Genomic DNA, 27,214 nt, shown 5'->3' with positions numbered 1-27,214 from the left:
TAAGGGCTGTTGTCCAATAGACTCTGTGTCCACTTCTGCTCCCTCCCAACCCTCAGATCAGACCACAGGAGCCCAGTAAAGAACCTCTGTAACTAGCTTCTGTACTGTGGGCACTTCATTCTGCTCTAGAAGATCAATAGATGTCAAACTTGGTCAGTGCTCTCAGGATACTTTTATCTTAATGGAAACATAAATACAAAATACTTCAAAAGATAGGTAACATTCAAGAATTAGATAGCCTCTCAGTGATTCAAGATATCCCGTGGCTTTATGACCCCCTATGACTAGTAGTCAGTAGAATAAAGTGAGGTTATGACTCACGAGAGGGGGAGACTCACAATGATTTGGCATCAGGGACAACTTCAAGGAGGTGGTAGGAATGGAATGATTTAAACAGAGGCTCAGAGATAATTTCTGAGTGTAGGAGTTGTCCAGAGCATCATTAGTGGACCAGCCTGCTGAGACCAAAGAGTTCTTCTAGGGCAATACTTCTTAGACTTTCAGGGCAGAGCAAAACAAGATCCTACAGCCCACCCACATCATCTCTTCTCTTTTTCCAGCAGTTAAAGAACTCAGTGATAACAAAGAATTAGAGAGGAACAAAATAAGTATCAAAGTAGTGGCAATGTAGCAATTAGGAGAAGAATGATTAACAAAGATAAACCCTAAGAAGAGTTCTACAATTATGTTAATGAACACAAAGATAGCAGCAATTGAAAGCCCTGGGAGCCATGAAGCACTAGAAATAAATTGTCCTTCTGAAGTAGCAGGAACTCCTCCTCTCTGTGTTGGACATTGCAGCGTGGCCATGTGGTGTGTGACAGCCAGATCTGATGACAGCAGACAAAACCAGGGATTTAGAAAAATGCAAAATTTTAGTGATTCTTAATAACCCACTTAGCTTTTGGCCATGCATTTTCCTGACCCAGGGATCGAACCCTGGTCTCCCGCACTGCAGGCAGACTCTTTACCATCTGAGCCACCATGGAAGTTGGCCTGAACTGAGGGAAGCACTTGCATTTGGGAATCAGAGAGTCTTTTAAAGTCACCCAGCGGGCACTGGACCATACTTTAAGAAACACTGCTGTAGGGCAGTAAGTGAGAGTGAATTGGAATGATCTGTAACTCCTGCACACCCATATCCAGCCCCATGGTGTCAAGCTGGTCTCTATCCTGTACCCAACATTGACCAACCAGCCTTGATTCTAGAGTTTGTAGTTTTGAAAAGAGCCATTATCATGTGCCCTGTTGGGGAAGCATGCCTTCTCTATCAAGTACTTTGTGGCAACTCTGGCATCACCTGTTTATGCTGTCACAATCCTTATCAGACTATTCATTTTATTTTTTTAATCTTATTATGCTAGGATATAGCTTTTCATAGGCCGGGGCACACTGGATACATCTTGAGCACACATGCCTCATTACTGGTGCCCTGACCACAGCAAATCTGTAGAAATGTGTTCTTACAGACTTTCCAGGTCCATGCACTCTCTGGGAGACTACTACTTAAAAGCAAGACTAGCTTTTCTGTCAAGGACTGAAGGTAACATTGTTGGCCACAATCAGTAAAGGTATCAGAAATTTGACTTTATTGATTCTAATTTTATTCCTCTGGGAAACTGAAAACAATTAGGAAAAATGTCAAGATTGGCTCATTTTCCTCAAAGGGGGAGAAAAATATGTAAATCCAGAAGAAAATCATTTAATTTTCAAGAGTTATTTGGATTTATTTTTCAAAGAACATCTATGTCCAGATAAGACATATTCACCAACCAGTCATCCGGAAAGATGCCATCTCTGCTCGAGGAGAACATAAGGCGTTCATTACTCCTAAATGTTAAGCATTACATACCACAGTTATTCTTGCTGATTCAGAGGCCCATTCTGAGAGTGTTGGCAGAAGGGCAAATTGATGTACTCAGACACTTGATGAAGTGTGTTTATCACTTAACAACAGACCCACAAAATACGTGAAACAAAAACTAACAGAATTGAAGGGAGAAACAGACAACTGAACAATAACAGCAGGCAACTTCAGTACTCCACTTTCAACAATGGATAGAACAACTAGACAGAAGATCAACAAGGAAATTGTCTCAGGAAATTTGTTTGGGCTGGTATATAAGAAGACCATAGACTGGGTGCTTTATAAACAAGAGAAATTCATTTCTCACAGTTCTAGAGAGTGGGAAGTCCAAGATCAAGGCACTAGCAGATTTGGTATCTGGTGAGAACCTGCTTTCTGTTTCATAGATGGCCATCTCCCTGCGTTCTCACACAGCTGAAGGGGCAAGGAAGCTTTCTGCGGTTTCTTTCATAAGGACGCTAATTCCATTCATGAGGGCTCCACCCTCATGACTTTTTCACCTCCCAAAGTTCTCATCTCCTAATATCATACAGTGGATTAGTCTTCAAAATATGAATTTGGGGCAAGAGGACACAGACATTCAGTCTATAGCAGAAACAGAAAATGTGAGTAATGCTATAAACTAACTAGTGGAACACTCCCCTCAACAACATCAGAGTACATATTCTTTTTAGGCACACATGTGACATAATGTCCAAGGCTTGTTTCATGTTAGGCCTTAAAACAACTCTTTATAAATTTGAAAGGACTGAGATCATGGCAAATATGTTCTCAGACTACAGTGGAATGAAATTAGAAGTCAAGAACAGAAGGAAATTTGGGACATTCACAAGGTGTACAACTTAAACAACACACTCTTAAATAACCAATGAGTCAAAGAAGAAATCACAAGAGAAATTAGAAAACACTTTGAGACAATTGAAAATGAAAATAACAGACACCAAACTGTGGCATGCAGCAAAAGCAGTGTTTAGAGGAAATTAATAGCTGTTTAGATCAGTTCAGTCACTCAGTCGTGTCCGACTCTTTGCAACCCCATGAACCGCAGCACGCCAGGCCTCCCTGTCCATCACCAACTCCCGGAGTTTACCCAAACTCATGTCCATTGAGTCGGTGATGCCATCTAACCATCTTATCCTCTGTCGTCCCCTTCTCCTCTTGCCTTCAATCTTTCCCAACATCAGGGTCTTTTCAAATGAGTCAGCTCTTTGCATCAGAGCTATTACATTTAATAGCTGTAAAGATCTATATTAAGAAAAGAGCAAAGATCTCAAATTAATGACCAGCCAGTCAAATCAATACTAGCAGCTCCATATTTGGGAACCATGCCCTTTATCATCTTAGAATAAGCTTACCCCATTTCTACATAAATGGCAGATGATTCAACTGATGTCTGAATGGAAATATCAGCCATTTCAAATGATAAAATGTAATACGTTTAAAAAATCTATTTGTATAAACACTGTCACAACATAACAGACGCTTGGAAATAAAAGTACTCATCTATAAAATTATCATTCAGCATAGTACTCACGTTGGTATCTTCCCTTCCAGTTTTCCCCCTGGGTTTACATAGGAGATGCAATATAACTAAAGCTGCTAACAATATGGGATTTGCAGTAACTACCTCCTACCTTTGCAACTTTGAGCTCTGTGTCTCTATTTCCTGGTTTCATAAAAAGCAGAAAATGGCATCTTCCTCATAGGGCTTAGGATTAGGGAGACATGAAGGATTAGGAAGATGTATTTTAAAAAGCATATCTAGGCACAGCAACTGGGATGGGGTAATTATACACAAATGGGAACTACTTTTCCTTCATTTTTTTTTCTCAAATAGCATCATTCATAGCACATGTATGGTTTTGAATCTTTTTCCACTTCACATTTTCTCATGTTTTTCCAGTTTTACTGAGAAAAAATTGACATACATCACTGGCCAAGTTTAAGGCATACAGCTTGATGGTTTGATTTACATATATTGCAAAATGACTATAGAAATAGGCTCAGCTCACATTATCTCATACAGATATAATGAAAAGAAAGAAGACAAGAACAAAAGATAAACATTTTTTTCTCCTTGTGATGAGACCTCACAATTTACTCTCTTAACAACTTTCCTAAATACCATACAGCGCTGTTAATTATTGTTATCATGTTGTACGTTATATCTCTAGTATTTATTGGGTTTGCCAAAAAGGTTGTCTGGGTTTTTTCATAAGATGTTACAGAAAAATCCGAATGACAATTTTGGCCAGCCCAATATTTATCTTATAGCTGATAATTTGTACCTTTGGCCACCTTCCTCTAATTATTCCTCCCACCTTCTGCCTCTGGTAACAACATGTCTGGCCTCTTTTTCTATGAGAGTGTATGTTTTAGGTTCTACATATAAGTGAGATTGTATAGTATCTGTCTTTCTCTATCATAAAAATGTTTTATGCTGCTTGTAGCTTTTGGAATTAAGAGGATTTATTTTTCATAGTCTGACTTAATCATGGTTTCATAACCTTTTCCCTCTGCCAGAAGACAGAGGACTGATTTATTGTTTTACATAGAATGAAACTTAAAACAAAAACAAAAACAAACCTAACAACTTCTCCAAATGTCTTATCTGTGGTTTGCTTGAAATTTTTTGTCCTCAATTTTGAAATGTTCCCTGCTTTGACCCAATTACAGATGCTCTATTCACTTTGTTTGAAGAAAATGGTTTTATGCTGAGATTTTTCACTTTCTAGTGGAGCCACATTTCTTTTGATTTGTGATGCTCTTTTTTTTTTTTCCTGTTCCCCAATTGCTTAGGATAAAGATGAGTTTGCAATGGTTCCGAAGTGCAAGGTTTTATTCATTTGTTAACCTCCCTGGTAAAGCTTTTGTTCTAGGCCCTGGTTACAGCCTGTGTGGGTGTAAAGTACTCTTGAAGGTGAATGTGAGGAGCCTTTGAGCTGATGGTGACAGTTGCTTTAAGAGCCTCTCTACAGCAAACACACAGAAGCTATCTGAATGGTTTCTATTAAAACAGAGATCTGGAAGGCCTAATGTGTGGATTCTCAGGAGGGATTTGGAATTGGTGAAAGCAGATCTGAGCCCTGAGAAGGGCACATCTGCTCTGGCCAGCTCACTAGAAGGCAGAGGTGACTCAGGATGTAGACCCTTGTAATCTGGGATGTAGATTTCCTTGGGCTAAAGGACAGTTACCACTGGCACTTGCCCTACTCCCAGTGCAAACGGAACTCATTACTCTATCTCCAGTGGTTCTGAGGATAGAGGGCAGCGTCTAGAGATAGTAATTGGTCACAACTTCAGAGAGGTATGGGCTGCCACTGGGGGACACGCCAGGGATGTTGGTCAATGTCCCACGATACTCAGGACAGTCCTGCTCCCCAGCAAAGAATTATCCAATCTTAAACGTTAGTTGTGCTGAGTGTAAGTAACCCTGATTGATCTACTTCAAAGACTGACGTCAGGACCATTTTGCAAACATTCTTTTCCAAGCAGTCAATGCAATGCATTTTACAGAAATGAAAACATTAATAAAAAGAGGATAGTAATTAATGGCCCAATATTTATAATCAATTCATATTGATCAGAGACTTAGGAATCAAGCACTCTTAAATACTCTTTTGTTAATTGATAAACTAAGTATATTTATGGTATACATGGCATATTCCTGAATTACAGTATTTGGCCTTAAACATGACCATTTTGGGTAGGTTAGTTTTTCCTCTCAGATGTATCAGAAAGCAGTAGGTTATCTCAGTAGCTCATCAAGTCTTTTAAAATATGAATGTTAGGCATTAAGCATTAGTAATCATCAGCACTAATATCAATGTCATCATTTTTATTGTCATCATTACATTTATTATATACTTGTGATATGCCTGACACTGTGTCCTGTACTTCACATACATTATTTCATTTACTCCTTGTGCTGACTATACAGAGTATATGCTATGATGCCCGTTTCATTTATGTGGGGGGAAGAAGGCTGTGACAGTTTGCGTAACTTGACCAAAGTCATACAGCTTGTAAGTCACAGAGGTCAGATATTACACTCCATAGCCAGTTCTTTTAAACACTAGCACCCACTGCATTCTTTAAAAATGTTCTTTTAGTTATAGTCTTCTGGGTTTTGCCAATATTTCACTGTGTTAGCTTGCAGGAAAAACAAGCAAAGGCTTAAAAAGGCTGCAGAAACTGTCATCTACACAAAGAGGTGACATCACAACTTTGACATGTTGGTTTATTTATTCATTCATTTGTTTGCTTGTTCATCCATCCATTCATGCATGAATTCATTCAGTCAACAAGCATTTAATGAGCATAAAGCCTGCACCAGGCGTTGAGGATACCAGCTCTGGGGATTCAAATACGGATCAGGGAGTCTAGCCGGGGTCAGGTGAATGGGCAGAATATTGCCTGGAAGCATGAATCATTTGCTCTCTTTAAGGGTCATGGAAAACAGGAAGGGTTCCTTAATGTCTGTAAATATCAGAGCAAGCATGAGAGAAAGGCCAAGGAGGTGAAAGGAAAGGAAGGAAGGAGGGGAGGAGGAAGGAGAGGGGCACTAGGGGCCGTGCCTGGGAGGCTGTGGCCCTGGCCCGGTGCTGACAAAGCTGCGGCTGGTCCGAGGAAGGCCAGGCCTCTGCAGAGCCCGCCTTTGCCCCTGGGCTGAGCTAGGGCTTGGCAGGATCTGTGTGTCATCAAGAGGCAGTCTCCTACCCATGAGGCCTTTTCTCTTTCATTCCTTCTCACGCTGTATGCAGCCCACGCAGAAAACTGGGGAAGTGAATTCTGGGCTGTCTCAGCAGGCTTGGCTGCATCGTGACAACGCTGCTCGCTCTAACTCCCCCGACACATTGTGGCATTTGAGAAGGAGAAGGAGTCACGACGAGACCCGCACATTTAACTTGTACTTCGCTCCACCTGTCCCTGCCCGGGGACTGATCAGTCCACACCCTCCGGTTTAAGGCTTTATGTGTAGGGTGAGGTGGTGGCTGCTTTAATCCCAGGCAGGTCAGTCAATTGGCTTCTCACCGAGGGACATTTCTATTAAGCTGCAGACAGATTGGAGTCGCTTTTGACCAGGCAGGTGGCACAAAGGCAGCTCAGAACAATTTCATCTTGACTGCTGGGAAAACAGCAGAAAGCAAGCCTGTCTTATCACCCAGAAGTCACTGGAAGCCTCTAGAAAGGACAGTGGCACTTCTTTCCACCCCAGAAGACCTGCCGTGAGTGTCAGAGGCACAACTGAATCCTGAACACATAATATACATTTTTCTGCCTTGCTTTTGCCTGACCCCTGATTTTAGATACAAATGATAGGAATCATGGCTGCCCTTTCGTTCTGGAGACAACAGATCCTGAAACCTTACCAAACGGGGTTATTCAATTCTGCATGTTCAAACATCCATTTATTCAGAATAGATTGAAGTTGATTTTCATTTCTGAATCATCTGTATATGGGTTACCTGGAATTTACTTTAGCCAAATTAACCTTTTTCTTCATAAAGCAAGTTAATACCATGAGCTGGATTTGAATGGGAGGGAAGGATTAAAGGACTGGAATGAATTCACTCCTTTAGTAAGTGAACATCTGAGCATCTACTATATGCCAGGCACTGTGACACTAATGGTAGGTGATGCAAGACAATGTCCCCTGAGAGACTCGCAGTCTAGTTGGGGACGAATGTAAAAGTGGACTTCAGCACATAATGGCTGCAGCAGGAAGAAAGAAACAAGTCGTGGCCTTTGAATACAAGTGACAGAGATTCCAGACAGGTTAGAAAACAGATATTCTATTGAAAGGAGGTTGAAGAGCAGATGCTTTAGAGGTGCTGCAGGCACAGGTTCATGCCCTGGCTTTGCTATTCTCTTGGTCTGTGATTTGGCTCATCATGGTTTCTTTTTCTGAAAAATGAGAGTAATACCTATCTCATGGGGGCAAGTTTTTTCACCATCCTAAAGGTCACTGAGCAATGTTTGGAGACTTTTTTGGATGTCACAATACAGGGTGGGTGCCATTGCCATCTAGTTGGTAGGGACCAGGGATGCCACCAAACATCCCCCCACAAGAAACTTCAGGAGTGTCGAGGCTGAGAGACACCAAGTTGCATACATAGTGTGTACACAGTAGCAGCTATTATTATGATAGTATACTACCATGAAAGGGAACTTAAGACATTGAGCACTGGATGTGCTGGATAGAGTGGGACACATTTGCGCTTCACTTCCCGCTGTGTCACGTAGTAAGTCTGTGACCTTGGGCAAGTTCCCGACCATTCCGAGCCACGTCTATAAATAGGAATGATTATCTCGATCATGAGAGGCAAACATAAAGAGAGTGAGTTGACTCAGATGGGGCACTGGGCACAAATCAGCATCCAGAAAATGTCATTCCCTTTTTTGTCCCCTCAAATTGCTCATGCCCTTTGCTCCCTGTCCGTTTCTTCCAAGGCCAAGTGTCAGTTGGTTGGTTTTTACATGAAATTCTCTCTAAAGAGGAGTTCTGCATATTTCCCCAGGGAATATGAAAAAGCTCACTGAAAAAGAAACCCCATTAATTGTTTGTGACTAATCTGAGCTCACCGAGGCCCTTGCAAGCCCCTGGGAGGACTTGTGTCTCAGTGACCTCCTGAAATGATCTCTAATCTGCAAGTACCATCTTTCTCCAGAAGGAGGCACTGCAGTCCCATTTTTCAAAACCTGCAGCAGCTACTGTTTCCAAAGCCAGTAAAATTACCCACATTTTACTTGAGCGCTTTCATTTGATTTTTGGAGACCTCAAAGGATTTCCACACCCTCCTCGGCCACTTTTAACTACCAAATATGTCCAGTTTGCATTTCCGATCTTTCTCTGAAGAAAAGCAGTTTAAGAAATATTTAGAGTCAAGCTGCCATTTTCTTACTATCAAGGGAAAGGGAAACAATGCATTTCAGACACCATTTTACTGAGCATTTTGAATGGGCTTAATGGCCAAAAACAGAGGCATCTCATCTTTTTAGTAATTTTTTGTACACAGACTGTATACTATTGAAGTCTGGTCCAGAAACTAAAACAAGATCCATGTTGATCTAAACATCCAGAAATGGCCCTGTGTCTTCTCTAGGACGTCCTCTCCTGGCTTATGCCCCATTCACATCGTCTCCTCCTCTTAGTATTCTCCAGGGGCGTTTTCTCCCTCTTTCTGATGATACTAAATTTGACAACTGAATCATTTCTGCTTTGCAACAAGAGTGAAACAGGTAGGCAGTCAGTACTAAATATAACTGCCACATAACATGGCAGTTTGGAGACTCTATGAAATGGCTACTTTAGGGAGTGTCAAGAACCAGGCAATGAGGAAATAAAGGCTCATTTGGAGCTTTATGGCAAGTTTTAAATCCCATGTTTTAACTGGAAGCTACTTGCAGTAGTAATATTAACAAGTTCTTGCATTTGATTTTAAAAAGTCCAGCCTACTTCTGTGTTTATTTTCTTCTGAGGCTCACAACAGTTCCATGAGACAGGCAGGACAGGAATTGGATTTGCAGTTCACTCTTATGTGACTTTCAGCTTCACTCAGGGTAGAAGACTGTGGGATGTATCATCAAGAGAGTTTGTTTTAAGACTAATTTTTGATTAAGTGTAGTTAAGTCCATTTGTATCAATAGATATAAGTGGGTAACTTAATCCTAGCTCTCTTTCTCTGGCAGAACCATCATCTGTCCTGTTCTGGTCCATTGCATGGGTTGAGATAGTACTTTTCATTTCAAATATATCAAAAAGGTAGGACCACCATTCAGGGTGCAGCAGGTGCCGGGGGTGGGTGGGGTTAGTTACAACCCATGCAGTGGGCCAGAACAGGACAGATGATGGTTTTGCCTATACCCAGAGGGACTTTTCTCACAGAGAAAAAGAGCTAGGATTAAGTTACCCACTTATATCTATAGATATATTTCAAAGGAAAAGTACTATCTCAATTTCCATCTCTGTTTACTGTTTTATTGCTGCCTAATTAAAAAAATACTGTATCATTTCCACATATATATATATATATATATATATATATATATATATATATACACACACACACACACACACACACACACAATGCACACACACATATTTGATTCTGGAATTTGAAAATCAGGTTGGGATGTCTTAATTTAAGAAAGACCAGGTGGCAAATAAATGGACCTGGGGAAAACTTCTCTTTAAGATACTCCCAGATCATCACCCTGAAGGTCAACTCTTCTGGAAAGCTCTCCATTGTCAGCAACAGCCAAGAAATGGCATCCCAGATCCCTTACAGGATTATATACAACATTCACTGCTGGTTATCTGTCAGGGGACAGACAGCCTGGGAGTCATTCTGAGCCAAATCCAATCCAATTAAGGGCCAATTATAGACCTGCTTCCATCGCCAGGACTAGGCTACACCACCAACTGAGCTGGTCTTAGAGCCCCTGGTTGGCAGGGAATCCCAGTGCATGGGAAGAGCACATGGCCTGGATAAGACAAAACAGCTGATAATGCCCAGAGACCAAAACAGATGGCATATGAAGCTGCATCAGAATGACCCCTGAACCACCTCACCATCTCACTGCAACTCCATAACTAACTGCAGACTCTGTTTTCTCCTGGGTGGTACCCTTCCTCACTAGGTGATGAAATCATAAAATGCCAAGAGGTGATGGGCAAGGCTTCAGTCCTGTACTCAGGGGCAACCTGCTGCAATCGTGCAATCTTGGCCACAGTGCTAACTAGAAATACAGTGCCTGGATACCCACATCACTGCTGACAACCTCACTGAACATGTAGGAGTTCAAATGCCAAGAAACTTGAGTTAGAAATTTGTGTTAGGTAAAAATAAAACTCTATTAAAAATCAAAACAACTGCGAATTTTGGCTGGCACTTCCAACCGACTGAGACCATTTCAGGTCCACATTCCAGCATCCACTAGTGTAGTTGTTTCTCCAGGCTGACTTTGTGTCTGATCTGCCAATCTGAGAAGCAAGCTGGTCCCTATGTTTAACTGAGATCTTGAGGAGAGTGGGGACAAGGCAGCACCAAGGACAGCATCCTGTGGGCTATGGCAACAGAAACTCTTCAGTCTGGCCTAGAGCAGAGGTTCTCAAACTTTCTCAAACATCAGCACCATCTGGAGGGCTTCCTGAAACTTAGAATGCTGGGCCCCACCTCCAGACTTTCTGATTCTATAGGTCTGGGGTGGGCCTGAGAATTTGTATTTCTAACACGCTGGTGGTCTGGGGGCCACACTTTGAGAACGACTGACCTAGAGCCCTCAATCTAGACTGTTTAGGTCTGGACATTCCAAATCCCCTAACTATTCCAGTATCTGGTCCACAGTTTTATAGCTAGTATCCAAAGGTATAGAAAGCAACTTGGCCACATTTCCTTGCTGAAATTCAGATAACATGATGCGTTGATGAAGCAACAGTCATTAGCCCTTACAATAGTGCTTCCAAGGGTCAGGCACTGTCCCAAGTACTCTACCTCGTAATTCTTAAATGAGTTGCTATACATAAGAGCTGCATTTTACAGGTGAGAAAACCGAGGCACAGAGAAGCTACATAACTTGCCCAAGGTTGCACAGGATGCACTGTGTAAATTATGAGAGAGAATCATAATATAATGCATGAGGAATAAGGCATCAACTTACCTACCAGTCACTTAATCTCACTGATATAATATTCATTTCTGTAACTGTTAAGTTTTAACCCTGCTATAGTCCAAGGGTTGGCAAACCAGGGTCCAGGGAACAAGTATAGCCCACATCTGATTTTCAATTTAAACTTTTGAGATAATTTTAGACTCGCATGCAGTTGTAACAAATAATATAGAGATCTCTGGATGCAGTGATTGGCAAGAAATAAGAGGAGTCACTTTTCCAATCTATATAGAAATATTTCTAAGGAAGGCCTTGCCAAATTTCAAGTATATGCAGAGACCAAAAAGCCAGGTATGATCATCTTCATTCAAGCATACTGTTATGGATGTCCAGGCAGTGGGAATAAAACACATAAGATGTTCTAAATTTGAACATCTTTCAAGTCCAATACAAAACAGGCCCAGGATTCCAGCTACCTGGCTGATTGATGGGCAGTTGTATAGCTTTTCTCAAATATTATGACATAAGAACTGAAGCCAGTTTCTGAACAACTGACTTATTTTTATTCTAGTTCCTTTAGTTTTGGGGTCAGGCAGCAGCAGGTTGCTGGGTACAGTTAGAACATCCTCAGTGCTGACTACACACTAGGATCACCTGGACTTGCCTGAGCCCCTCCCAAAAAATAAGGGAGGGTATGCTTCACAAGACCCCCAGGTGAGTCCAATGTGCAACTTGTGTCAGAAGGACTGGGTTAGAGAATGTTTCTCAGATCCTCCATGGACAAACCAAACTGAAATATTTCTTGTTTGGAAAAGTATCTCTTTCATTCAATGTGAAGATGGTTGCAATGAAAGTCTCTTAAATGTGGAAAACAGCCACACATTCTTTGAATGCCATGCAGCATCTATATCCATTTATTCAGAGGGTGATCCGTGGTGAGCCACAACCTCTGTTTGGGATAGGATATGGGGAAGAGATACTGAAGTATCCAGACTACCACATGAGTTCAGAACAATAGCCATGTTGGGTTTAGAAGGGGCTGAAGATATGGTGGTTCCCACTAGTGAGTGTGCTATATGCCTTGTTAGTGCTGTGTGTCTATTCCAAGATACACAGAGTCATATCATCACAGGTAAGGGCGCCATCAATGTCTCTCAGTCTAACCAAGGTCCAGGCCAATGCAAAGGGCCTGCTTTCCAGATATGTCCCACGCCCTGGAGAGTCACTTGAGTTTAACCATTAACTCAGCAACTTTGAACCCCTCTCCCAATTCATCTCAGACTAAAAACTGCTAGGGGTGCTGTTTCCTCCAGTTGCACCCTTTGGAATGACTCATTAAGAGCAAAGCCCAAGTAAGTCCCCATTCCACTGAAGTTTGCTTTAACAAGTTGAGTGTCTAGATGTAAACGCAATGTAAGTGGGGTTTGTATGATATGCTAAGGACTAATTGCTGCTTGCTGAACTATGGCACTGTAAGCTTTGGTTCAAGGCCAGCCCGCTGTGTCGGCCTGCTTCCACAAAGGGGAATCCATGAGTTTTTAGGATGGCAAGTCTCTAGAGACTGGCTACTCGCCTTTTTAGAAATGCCCAAAGCAATATGGTCTTATTCTGCAGCTAGGATCTGGTTTTTGAGATAAACAAAATGCCAACTTTGAGATTCCCATTAATAACCTCTACTCACTGACATATAAAATATAAGAGCTGGACTTGGCCCAAGGCAACTGTATTAGTTATATATTGCTGTATGACATGGAGAAGGAAATTGCAGCCCACTCCAGTATTCTTGCCTGGAGAATCCCAGGGACAGAGGAGCCTGGTGGGCTGCCATCTATGGGGTCACAGAGTTGGACGCGACTGAAGCGACTTAGCAGCAGCAGCTGTATAACAAATTACCCCAAACCTAGCAGCTTAAAGCAATAATACTATCTCAGAGTTTCTGTGGGTCAGGAGTTCACAAGTAGCTGAGCTGTGTGGTTCTGGCATCCCTGATGATGTTGCAGTCAAGATATTGGCTGGGACTGTAGTCATCTAAACCCTTGACTAAGATTAGAAGATCCTCTTTTAAGATGGTGTACTCTCACCACTGGCTGATTGATGATGACAGTTATCAGGAGGTCTTGGTACCACTGGGCTGCTTGAGTGCCCTCCCAACATGGCAGCTGGCTTCCCTCAGACCCAATGATCTAAAAGAGAGCAAGGTGGAAGCTGCAGTGATTTTTAAGACCCAGTCTTGGAAGTCACACCCTGTCATTTCTGTAATATGCTACTGATTACACAAGTCAGCCCTACTCAATGTTGAATACTCAATATGAATACCAGGTGGCAAGACTTACTGGGGTTCACCTGGGAGGATGCCTACCCCAGAAACCTAACCCCTACCCCTCTTTTCTTTTTTTTTTTTTTACATTTGACAGAACTGAGGTCTGGAGAAGTGAGGTTTTGCCCAGCATCACGTAGCGTTAACTTCTCAGTGTTTGCTTTTCTTTCAACCCTACTGATCCCCATCATTCACAATTTCTTATATTTATTTAAAACACCAAATGTTGTTTATCTTTGGGGAGATTAGAAAGATTACTTCCAAATGTGAAGCCAGTTTCCCTGATGTTTTTAACAGCAGACGCTTTCATAAACCAGACAACATACAAGCAAAGCACAAACTCTGAGCACTAGGGAAAGGTCTCTCTTCACTTCCCTGAGTCATTAGGCAGCAGGCGCTCCAAATGGAGGGAGGAGAAAGCAGAAACTCTTAGGCAGGGCAAATTCAGAAGTAAGCTAAAAAGTCAGGGTTGAAGGGATAAATCAGCTTGTGTACTGCTCCCTCTCCTCGGTTTGTACTCATATTGTGATAGTGTTCCTATTCTCTTTCGATTTGGGAGGGTGAAAACAAAAACAGGAAAAAAGCAGAGAGTAACACCAGAAATCAGACCGATGGAAGGGTGATTCTCCTTAAGAGTTACTGTCTCATTAGTCCAAGAAGAAAGGCAGTGATCAACCAGAGAAGACTCCCTAGAAGAAACACAGAATTTTCCTTCTGTAAAAATTTGTTTCTGAAAACACACACACACACACACATTTTTAAGCACAAAACTCAAAACTGCGATAAATACCATCAGCTCCTTTGTTTTCAGGGTCCTCTTTGAAATAGCCATCTTCTAAAAAGGACAGCAACCAGAAAGAAACCACTTCTATAATCTCTCTCCCTTTTCTAACAGTTAAAAAACAACAAGACCTGTCATCTCTGATCAACATAACTAGTCAGGAGACAAGACGGCTTTCTCTCTGCCTGACCTATTTTGTCTAATGGGGTCCACTCTTTCACCCTTTGACAAGCCACCTTTTCTTCTGAGTTCCATTTATAGCAGGGCTGTATTAATGGTTAAATCATTAGGAACAGGTCCGTTTCCCTCCCAAGGCTTATTTCCTGTTCAATAAATTAAGCCATGAGATCGGAAGACTGTCCATTTCTGCTTTATTGAAGCTCAGATTCTTCCTAGCCCACAAACTACTGGGCACTGACAGGTGGGAGCCTGGCCGGCAGTCTGTGGTCATTTGTGATTTGTCTCATATTTTGTTCTCTGAGTAAAGTGGGAGGCCCTTGGGAACCTTCCTAAGCCCCTGCTGAAGTCTGAGACTGGAGCAGAGATGCTTCAGTGGGGAGCCCCTGGGCTTTTGCTGGGCCGTCTTTCTAAATCCTCAGGCAAGAGTCCTTGGACAAGTGCTGTGAGTTTCTTAGATGTCTGACCCTTGTTGTTACCTTGAAAGAAGGTTTGCGAACTCCATTCACCCACCATGCTTGTTGCTGCCACACACGTGACCTCTCTGAGCAATCAGAGCATTAGTGGCCCACAGCTCTCAGAGTGACCTGTGCCTTTCATTCCCTAAAGCCTTTTCTCCCTGGTTTTTCATCACCAGAGCCCTGCAGCAAACAGGATTTTTTTAAAAAAGTAAAAACACAAAGCGATAAACAGGCCGTCCTGACAAACAGCCCTTAGTGGCTCCTCACCACTCCCAGGGCCTGCACTAACTGACTCAGGCTCACCAGGTTCTCCCAACAGACATTTCTGCCCACCCAGGGCATCACTTGCTCCAAGCCAGCTCATGGAGGTGCCATGCTGAATCTAGGCTTTTATATATGCTCAGAGTATTATTTTCCAATTTCTCTCTCTTTCCCTTCCCATGAGCAGGCTAACTCTTACCCATCATTCAGGTCTCAGTTTAAATACGATTTGGGAAAAGCCTTTCCATAGCCCCTCAAACTGATAAAGCATCCACAGTTTTCTGTGTTGGTCCCCTCATGGCTGCACCCGTCACCATGGAGGAATGGATTGTCATCACTTACTTTATTGTCTGATTTTCCTTCTAGATGATCAGTGCCTTGAAGGGGTATAACCTAACCATTGGTGTGTCCACAGTGCCAACCTAATACATTTTCTGGCATATAATATAACCAAAATAAAACCAGGCGTCTGGTTTCCACCTTTAAGACCATTTAAGTACAGTCTCCTCCAAAAGAAACATCAATTGATCACTGAAAGTGGTCTCAAAAAGGAATGCAAACCTTCACCTAAGATTAACATTGTAAAGTGACCTAAAAATTCTTGACCCATTATTAGTCTATGATTCCTTCTCATTCATTCTTTCCCCAGAGTCCAGTTATCCACTGATTGCCCCGGTCCTTCTTTTTTCTGTAATTTCAACTCAGTTCACTGCTTCCAATACTCCTCTCCACCCATTTAGTCCCCCAGGGGCAAAATGCCATCCCTTCCACTGAGAACTACTTCCTAAGACCCTTGATTCTCAAAGTGTGCTCCATGGACCAACAGCAACAGCATCCTGTAAATTTGCTAGAAATGGACAGCCCTTGGCCCCCACCCCAGGTTTCCTGAGTCAGAATCTGCAGCTTAACAGGATCCTCAAGTGCTTCCTCTGGACATTAAAGTCTGAAAAGTGCTTCTAGGCCAGCGGTTCTCAACCCTGGCTGCACATCAGAGGCCCAGGATATCCCACCCCCAGAGATGCTGGAGTCATAGTTGTGGGGCAGCCTGGGCCTCGGAATTTTTAATAACTCCCCAGGTGATTCCGATGTGCAGCCAAATTTGAGCTCCTGTTCTGGGTGATTTAAAGAAACTCACCCCTCCGCAACTTAGGGAGTGATTTTCCAAAACTTCTAAATAAAACCCCATATCTCCAAAGCAATGCTTTTCTTTTCATGAACATCCGTTTCTGACCTCTTGTCACTTTTAAGGTGATAAAATTAAGGACCTTTGATAATGGCTTCAAAAGGTAGGATTTGGCAAGGTCCGATGCTGTAAAGAGCAATATTGCATAGGAACCTGGAATGTTAGGTCCATGAATCAAGGCAAACTGGAAGGGGTCAAACAAGAGATGGCAAGAGTGAATGTTGACATTCTAGGAATCAGTGAACTAAAATGGACTGGAATGGGTGAATTTAACTCAGATGACCATTATATCTACTACTGCGGGCAGGAATCCCTCAGAAGAAATAGAGTGGCCATCATGGTCAATAAGAGAGTCCGAAATGCAGTACTTGGATGCAATCTCAAAAACGACAGAATGATCTCTGTTCGTTTCCAAGGCAAACCATTCAATATCACGGTAATCCAAGTCTATGCCCCAACCACTAACACTGAAGAAGCTGAAGTTGAACGGTTCTATGAAGACCTACAAGACCTTTTAGAACTAACACCCAAAAAGATGTCCTTTTCATTATAGGGGACTGGAATGCAAAAGTAGGAAGTCAAGAAACACCTGGAGTAACAGGCAAATTTGGCCTTGGAATACGGAATGAAGCAGGGCAAAGACTAATAGAGTTTTGCCAAGAAAATGCACTGGTCATAGCAAACACCCTCTTGCAACAACACAAGAGAAGACTCTACACATGGACATCACCAGATGGTCAACACTGAAATCAGATTGATTATATTCTTTGCAGCCAAAGATGGAGAAGGTCTAGACAGTCAGCAAAAAGACCAGGAGCTGACTGTGGCTCAGACCATGAACTCCTTATTGCCAAATTCAGACTGAAATTGAAGAAAGTAGGGAAAACCACTAGACCATTCAGGTATGACCTAAATCAAATCCCTTATGATTATACAGTGGAAGTGAGAAATAGATTTAAGGGACTAGATCTGATAGATAGAGTGCCTGATGAACTATGGACTGAGGTTCGTGACATTGTACAGGAGACAGGGATCAAGACCATCCCCATGGAAAAGGAATGCAAAAAAGCAAAATGGCTGTCAGGGGAGGCCTTACAAATAGCTGTGAAAAGAAGAGAAGTGAAAAGCAAAGGAGAAAAGGAAAGATATAAACATCTGAATGCAGAGTTCCAAAGAATACCAAGGAGAGATAAGAAAGCCTTCCTCAGCGATCAATGCAAAGAAATAGAGGAAAACAACAGAATGGGAAAGACTAGGGATCTCTTCAAGAAAATTAGAGATACCAGAGGAACATTTCATGCAAAGATGGGCTCGATAAAGGACTGAAATGGTATGGACCTAACAGAAGCAGAAGATATTAAGAAGAAATGGCATGAATACACAGAAGAACTGTACAAAAAAGATCTTCACGACCCAGATAATCACGATGGTGTGATCCCTCACCTAGAGCCAGACATCCTGGAATGTGAAGTCAAGTGGGCCTTAGAAAGCATCACTACGAACAAAGCTAGTGGAGGTGATGGAATTCCAATTGAGCTATTCCAAATCCTGAAAGATGATGCTGTGAAAGTGCTGCACTCAATATGCCAGCAAATTTGGAAAACTCAGCAGTGGCCACAGGACTGGAAAAGGTCAGTTTTCATGCCAATCCCAAAGAAAGGCAATGCCAAAGAATGCTCAAACTACTGCACAATTGCACTCATCTCACACGCTAGTAAAGTAATGCTCAAAATTCTCCAAGCCAGGCTTCAGCAATATATGAACCGTGAAATTCCTGATGTTCAAGCAGGTTTTAGAAAAGGCAGAGGAACCAGAGATCAAATTGCCAACATCCACTGGATCATGGAAAAAGCAAGAGAGTTCCAGAAAAACATCTATTTCTGCTTTATTGACTATGCCAAAGCCTTTGACTGTGTGAATCACAATAAACTGTGGAAAATTCTTAAAGAGATGGGAATACCAGACCACCTGATCTGCCTCTTGAGACATTTGTATGAAGGTCAGGAAGCAACAGTTAGAACTGGACATGGAACAACAGACTGGTTCCAAACAGGAAAAGGAGTATGTCAAGGCTATATATTGTCACCCCGTTTATTTAACTTATATGCAGAGTACATCATGAGAAATGCTGGACTGGAAGAAACACAAGCTGGAATCAAGATTGCCGGGAGAAATATCAATAACTTCAGATATGCAGATGACACCACCCTTATGGCAGAAAGTGAAGAGGAACTAAAAAGCCTCTTGATGATAGGTAAAGCGGAGAGTGAAAAAGTTGGCTTAAAGCTCAACATTCAGAAAACGAAGATCATGGCATCTGGTCCCATCACTTCATGGGAAATAGATGGGGAAACAGTGGAAACAGTGTCAGACTTTATTTTTCTGGGCTCCAAAATCACTGCAGATGTTGACTGCAGCCATGAAATTAAAAGATGCTTACTCCTTGGAAGGAAAGTTATGACCAACCTAGACAGCATATTAAAAAGCAGAGACATTACTTTGCCAACAAAGGTCCATCTAGTCAAGGCTATGGTTTTTCCAGTGGTCATGTATGGATGTGCGAGTTGGACTATAAAGAAAGCTGAGCACAGAAGAACTGATGCTTTTGAACTGTGGTGTTGGAGAAGACTCTTGAGAGTCCCTTGGACTGCAAGGAGATCCAACCAGTCCATTTTGAAGGAGATCAGCCCTGGGATTTCTTTGGCAGGAATGATGCTAAAGCTGAAACGCCAGTTCTTTGGCCACCTCATGTGAAGAGTTGACTCATTGGAAAAGACTCTGATGCTGGAAGGGATTGGGGGCAAGAGGAGAAGGGGCCGACAGAGGATGAGATGGCTGGATGGCATCACTGACTCAATGGACCTGAGTCTCAGTGAACTCTGGGAGTTGGTGATGGACAGGGAGGCCTGGCGTGCTGTGATTCATGGGGTCGCAAAGAGTCGGGCACAACTGAGGGACTGATCTGATCTGATTTAAAAATAATGATTGGATTGATTTGGGGTGGGGGGAGGGAATGAAGGCATTAATTTAAGCTTGCTCAGAGAGCTTTTTAAAGAAGAGTCACCAAAACATCCCTCAAAATCTTGCTAATTAAAAAACAATCCTGTACTTGAAAAAGAAAACCCATATAATTGGCAAACAGAGCCCATGCAAATTGGGAAGCAAAATATTAATACCTTAATAGATAAATAAAGGAACTGAACTCACAATTCACAAAAGCAGATGCAGAATTAATAGAGAAGCCATGAGAAAATGAGAACCTCATTAGTAATTAAAGGGATATTCAATGAAAAATGTTACTTGTAATATTCACAATAAGTAATGGGAAAATGATCATGAAACAGGGGCTTGTTCATTCCCTCGACAGATAGTCTTCCGTAGAGCAAGTGCTATGCCAGCCTAGGTGACGAGGGTGTGGGCCTTAGTAAATGAAGAAAGTTCCAGCCATTCTGGATTATTATGTCCTCCAACCCAATTAGACCTTGATGGAAGCCATCCTAAAGAGAATATGTGGGAAAAGTTTTGTTTACTTATGATAGCAAAATTCATTAAGAACCTAAGTGTCCAATAATAGGATTATGGTTAAGTCAGCTCTTGTATACCCACCTGATGGAATAGTACACATACTATCTGTGATGTGAAAGTGAAAAGTGTCAGTCACTCAGTCGTGTCAGACTCTTTGTAACCCCATGGACTGTAGCCTGCCAGGCTCCTCTGTCCATGGGATTCTCCAGGCAAGAATATTGGAGTGGGTTGCCATTCCTTTCTCCAGGGGATCTTCCCAACCCGGGGATAAAACCTGCATTGCAGGCAGATTCTTTAGTGTCTAAGCCACAGGGAAGCCACCAGCTATGATATAATGAATGATAAATAAAAAAAGAATACAAACAGTAGAAAACTGGACAAATGATTCAGTAATCAAATTCTGAAATGGTACATGATATCATCTTCATACCCAATATATGCAATATATATTTTTACATTTAAAGCTCCAAGGTGCCCTAACACTAAGAAAATGGTTTATCTGTGTTTGATCCAGTAATCTCAATTTTTCTGACCATGGAAAGTTTTTGTTCCCCTTCCTTCCCTTTCTTTCAAAGGTGAAACTTGCTTTATTGTCTCTTGGAACTAATATTTCTCAAACAAATGAACAAAACCTTAATGATATACTAGCATATATGGTAGTATTTAAGAGCTATGCAAAAATAACAGCCATACATGGGTATATACATATGGAAAAAAATTCATTAAGTTGTTCACTTATGATTTGTGCATTTTACTCTATGAAAATATTAACACTACTAAATTCAGAGAAGACAAAATATTTTTTAAAATGAAAATTAGGTATTCATTAGGACAAGTACTAGAATGTTAAGTCAAATTATTTTTACACTACAGGTACACTTATACATATCAGCTATTCATTTGAGGTGCCTCTAATACCATCAACATGTACAGACTGATTGTAGGGGCTAGGAGCTCCGGACAAGCATTTAATCTTGGACCAGCCATTAACTAGCTATGTGACCTCGGACAAGTGATTCAAGCCCTCTGGAGTTCAATTTCCTAATTTCTAAAATGAGGAGGGATAAGAAAACTCAAGTTTCATCCATCTTTGAAAATAGGTTTACTATTTTGGAAGATTGCAAAGCTTTGTAGCTATACCTTTGCTTGATGGTGTACCAATATCCAGGTTTTCAAACTTAATACTGAGACTATGGACCACTCACTACCATCGTTACTATGAAAACAAACAAAACAAACAAAATGTCAGTGAGCTTTAAGGGAATCTCTATGACAGTGTGCTTCCCAGGATACTTGACTGGAGAGAGGGAGGGAGGCCTACATTTATTTCATATGTTCTGTTAACTTTATGTCAAGAAATTGCTTTTCCATTTGGATGTCCCAGGACCTCTGCCTGCCAGAGACCAAGCCAGACAGTTCAAAGAGGATACTGGGCATTTCTGATGGAAGTGCCATTGTCCCTAGGTCTCAAATGCTCAGGCCTAAACAACATAGAAGGTTTGCCATCTTTGGAAACTTGAGAACCTCTTAAGACAGCAGTCTACTCGACTTTTTCATCACTTGGTTTTCCTCTGTGCGTTACTGATCCCTGCTTTACTCGGAAGTCTTGGGCCAGTGTTTTTCCAGTAAAATCTGTGGCCCCTTTAGAAACAGAGCGGTCTGTGCTCTGACAGATGGAGACACTGACCGCAAAGCCAAGAGCCACCAATGGTAACTAGTCCTGGATTATGCCCCTGATTCCACAAAGATCTCTACCAACAAGTTCAATATAATCTCAGCTGCCAGTTCCTGACTTGATATCGAAGCCAACAAACTCTCAGTATAACAGGATTAAAAAAAAAAAAAAAACCTTTTTGAACTTATTTTTAATGAATTTCACCTGGACATGTACTTTGCCTTCTTAGCATCACTCAAATTCTTCACACCCAGCATGTACACTGCTTGACTGGATTTTAGGTGTAGAATCATACCCCCCAAATCCCCAAATGTCCTGCTCTTTGTGTCTTTCTCATCTCCCTTGTTTTTTTTTTTGTTTGTTTGTTTGTTTTTTTACTAGTAATTAGTAGAAACATTTCAGTTTTTACTTTAGCCACCAAAGGCTTTGTGATGTACCAAAGCCAATTGGCGTGGCTATTTTGCAGTTTAAGGAAAAAGTTTTTACCGAGAGTTTTGTTTCTTTTACTTTATGAGTGGCTGGTGGAGATAAAGTTCTGGGTTTGGAGTGGCCCTGGCGCAGTTTCACACAGTGTGCTTCCTTTGTCCTTGACCTTGGTGTGCAGGTGCACTAAGAGTCGTGCTTGTAGCCGGCATTGCCTTCATCTCTGTGTGGTCACGATGGTCACGTGGGGCAATGCACATGAATGTGCTTTGTAAACTCTAGAGGACTCCACCAATGCCCTCTAACAAACTCCAAAGCTTCAACCAGTGTGCTCTGGGAGCCTGGTCGGCCACTCCATATGCAACTGGGTGGAACATGAGGCACGGCCTTCCTCTCGACGACATTTGAGTGTCACTGTGTTTATGGCTCTATGATTTAGCACCACGCAGGAGGAAGTTATCATTGCACCGCCCCCAGGTGTCTGGGTAAAGGACCAAATGCAGAGTGGTGTTGAGTGGACTCCATTTCCTAAATGATGTATGTGGGGCCGTGGCAAGTATGAGTAACACAGCTATAAATGGGTCATGGCAAGGCATAAACATCACATGCCCTCAGCCTGGACTTAAGAGTGACACATGGGAGCTGTCTGGGGTATCACCCCTGCCACAGCCAAGGTGTGCCTTTCTCAGTGTGAACTTTTTTGCTTAGGGTAGAAAAGGGATGCCAGGTAGCTGGAGGGGGCCTTGCATTCCCCATCGTTCTCACCCATGTCCCCGGCAGGAGAACAGGACACAGGAGAATAGCTGACAGCTGTGGTCTAGGCGGCAAAGCAGTGTGGCCTGGGATACCGCCCAACACCCTTGCATTCCAGCACCCCGACAAACAAGTGTGCTTTACAGAAGGGGCAATTTTAGCTCTGGATCCCTTCCCATTGTTCTCAATTTTAAATGTGAGCCCTGACCCAGGTCTCTGAATTCTTGGATTCTGGTCACATAAAGGCATTCTGAGAACACTCGGAGTCCCACCAGGCCAAGGATGGAGACACTGGTCCTCTGGGGGCCCTGCACTCTTGGAAGGACCACTGTGACCTTGGCCATCAGCAATGTCCTGTGTCCAGGGCCGCTGGGCCCTCTCAGATTCTACTGGGGCCAGGGAAGGAGAGCAGAAGCTGAGGGAGGGCAGGGTGGTCTGTAGAATGACAACTCCGGTGACTCTTCTGCTCTATCTGCTGCCTCCTGCCAGCTCCTTCTACAAGGAAGACCCAGGCTCACTTTGTAGATGAGACGAGGTGACTGTGTTAAGTCAGTGATTCCTGCATCCCCTTATGAAGCACAGTTTGCTTTTCTTAAACCTCAGTGGCCACGGTAGTCTGGGCAAACTGCGTCAAGGTTTCCTTATGTTTCCAAAACTGTCTTAAAGTCAGAGATGTCCACAAGCTGAACCCAGTCATGAGGGGCATCTTAGGGCTTTTAAGAAAACAGTTGCTGAAGGGTTGCTGCAAAAGGCTCATCCTCTATTTCTCAGGATAGCTATAATTCTAGACCCATGAGACAGATATGTGAGGGTCAAAGTCTATCTTAAGCCTGTCACAGAAACGGCTGCAGATGAGGCTTTCTAGTCTGGACACTTGTTGGAGAGAAATGTCTCCTCATAGAACAAGCTTCAGTGACAATTTGCTATGAACCATCACCCTTTCCATGCTGTTCAGAGAAGCTCAAGGAATGAATGCCTTGGTTTCAAGGGCAGCTTGTGACGGGCCTCTCCCTTGGCCAGAGAGACTGGCCATATGTCACCGAGCACAGTGACCACAGCAGTAACATGGCCTGGGCACACACTGGCCCTGATGGAGCTATGACAGGGCCCAGGACAGGTGTGACAGCGCAGTGGGGATGCACTGCTGTGTCCTGCCTCTGTGGCCCCTCGCCCACTCCTGCGGCCTCACAAGCATTCCAGTGCCACTTCTTCTCCTGCTCTCAGCCCTCCAGTGCTCCAACTTGCCAGTCCCTAGGCTTCCGCTTTGTGTCAGGTGCCAGGATAGGCAAGGGTGTGGAAAGACATGTCCTTCAGAAGGTCACAGCCTACAGGACGGCTATGGTGGGAATGAGATGAGGGGAGAGAGAGGATGTATGGGCAGCTCACGACAATGCAACCGATGATATGGAGAGCCATGCGGGAGTGGGGGGACTTCAGTTAAGAGTTATCAGCCACTTAACTTCAGTTAAGAGGGAGAGGCCTGAAAGCTTGAATCATGTTATGTGAGCAGCAAGTGGCAACAAACTCAGTGCAGGGTGTGCAAGGGAGACCCAGACTGGCATGGGGGACCCCAGGTGACCCTGGGAAGCTGCTGGTCAACAAAGTGCATTTCAGCCAGGAAATCATGGACTGGGAAAGAGGAAGCATTTTGCTTTTTCCTGGTGAATGACCTACACTGAAAACTGAGTTGCTATGAAAAGGAAATAAATGCTATAAAAATACAGGAGTCAGAGGGGGTACCGTTTTCAGTTCTGTAGTCAATGACGCATTCCTACCTTCCCTCCAGTTCAAGAACCATCCAAACCTTCCCTTTAAGGGAGTGCAAGGGGCCCAGAGCCAGAACACTGGAATTCAAATCCCAGCTTTTCTCTTTAACAGCTATGAGACTTTGAGCCACTCATTTGGTGCTTTGAACTTCTAGGTGTTGCATCCCAACAATGAGTATAATACAACCTGCATCATGGCTACACTACATAAATGTTAAAATGATGCCACAGGCTCTGTCATCTCTATAGAAATACACAGGAAAGCAAAGCTTTCTTAAAGACCTCTGCTGCAGAATTCTCCTTGGGGTTCACTGGCCACAGCTGGGTCCCACAGCTGCCCCAGGCTATAAGAGAGACCGAGAAAGGGAGTATTTGGCCACAAGTCTTCGTAGGAGAGAAAAGCAAAGGAGAAGGGGATTGTGAATGGACACAGAGCGAGCCAAGCCATAGTGACTGCCACAGCAGGCGTAGTAGGGGCAGGGTGACCCTCCTACAGCCACTGGCAAAAAAAAAAAAAAAAAAACCACACACACACAGAACAAAACTATAAAGATTCTATTTCTTAGAAAATATTCAGCCTATCCACGTAAGTGAAACATGCAAGAAATGGCAGCAAAGAATAATGGAAAACAAAGCGGTGAATAATGTTCAACCATCCTGGCACTGCAAGTGCCTTTAAGAGAAAGGGCATTGTATCAGTTAGCTATGGCTGCATCACCAACCATCTCTGAATCTAATGGCTTAAACCAGAGGTCCCCCACCTTTCTGGCACCACGGACCAGTTTCGTGGAAGACAATTTTTCCACAGATCAGGGGTGCGGGGGAAGGTTTGGGGATGATTCAAATGCATTACATTGATTGTGCACTTTATTTCAATTATTATTACATCAGCTCCACCTCAGGCTCATCAGGCATTAAATCCTGGGGGTTGGGGACCCCTGGCCTAAAACAAAAGCATTTATTACTCTGGCTCATGTGTTTGTGGCTCAACTGACCTAGGCTGGGTATCGGTGTGAGCTGGGGCTGTGCTCATTTTGCCCATCCTTCACTGGGGACCAGCAGGGGGCCTGGGCACACCCTCCTGGTGGCAATGGCAGATGTGCAAGAGAGCAAATCAAAACATGTGATCCCTCTCAAGGCGCAGGCTCAGAACCAGCGCACTTCTGTGTCATTCTCTTGACTGAAGCAAGTCACGTGGCCAACCTCAGGCATGAGGAATCCCATCCTCCTCACGATGATAGGAAACTAAAAAGTTACAGGGCAATGAGGATGGATCTAATGTTGACTTTATACTCTAGAGCTTCAGAAGGAAGTCATCCTCATTTAGTTTGGAATCACTCAGATCCCTAGAGCCAGAACTGATCATCACAGCTTCTATTCATAGTTCACTTTACCTTCACGGACTCAAGAGGTAAAGTTTTCAAGTGAAAATGAGGTTTTCAATTTCGACCTGTCCCTATCATATTGATTTACAAGCTGTCCCTAAAAATATCTCATGGGCACTAATAGGTCCTTTGCTTTTTCCTTTGCAGGCTTGATGTGAAGAATTGAAGAGTAAGAGAATGGATTCAAACAAAAATGGCTCACTAAAAAGTTTTATATATTTGTATGAAGATTATGTACCTCCTGAATGCCTAAGACTCTAGCAGAAATGTCCTGTTTGTACATTTATATCTCTTCCTTCTAGTTGGCTGCACTACTTACTTTATTTTCACATTTGGCAACTTGCAGAGCAAATCGGCTCCAGAATTTACCACTTGGAGGGTGTGGTTTTGAGAAGGGATATGATTTTATAGAGAAGGATACAATGATATGCATAACAATGATTTTGATGGAAAGTCCTCTAAGCTACTTCCCACACTATTTTGGTCAATATTTGGAATGTATTTGAGTTCTTCACCTTCTAAATTATGTCAATAAACTTTTTATGAGTTCAAATAAATATTTGAGTAAATGTAAAATGTAACTCTAGACTACATTAATTTTCCTATGTTCAGATAGCTACATATTCCCCCACATGGAGAGAAACCAGATGTGAGCACCAACCGAATCCCACACCGCCTAAATGGGAGCTTCTTATTCTGAATTACTGGGTACCACAGGTAAAGCTATGGCTGACTGATCATTGCAAAAGAAGTTAAATATTGCCCGAGGAACTGGGCATCGCTGACATTCCTCCTTCAAGGACAACTTTTATGGTGAGTATATTTTACCTCCATAGAAGCTAAGAAATTCTCTTTGCCCAGATGGAGTAGAGTCCATTATAAGGCACAATAAAGTAAAGCTGAGAGATGAGAATGAAAGCAAGAGACTGCTCATAACTTAGCTGTCCAAAGAAGATGAAATGAGTCTCCTACTGCTAAGATGGAGTCTCTATGAAACAATCACAAACCAAGAAGAATCGGTCATGCCC

The 27,214-nt window shown here is 42.7% G+C and overlaps 1 protein-coding gene across 1 annotated transcript in view; it reads left to right on the top strand.

The window, feature by feature from the left end:
* Positions 1-26,762, top strand: part of SMPX (small muscle protein X-linked) — a 52,943-nt gene extending 26,181 nt beyond the window's left edge. Inside the window, exon 5 of the mRNA XM_006048923.4 lies at positions 26,334-26,762. The gene's annotated coding sequence lies outside the window, so the exon portion shown is untranslated. The remainder of the gene's footprint in view (positions 1-26,333) is intronic.
* The last annotated feature ends 452 nt before the right edge of the window (positions 26,763-27,214 follow it).

Source organism: Bubalus bubalis, chromosome X, assembly GCF_019923935.1.
Source record: "Bubalus bubalis isolate 160015118507 breed Murrah chromosome X, NDDB_SH_1, whole genome shotgun sequence".
Classification (NCBI taxonomy): Eukaryota; Metazoa; Chordata; class Mammalia; order Artiodactyla; family Bovidae; genus Bubalus; species Bubalus bubalis.
Note: the sequence above shows the minus strand (reverse complement) of the source record. Positions and strands in the feature narration are given on the sequence as shown.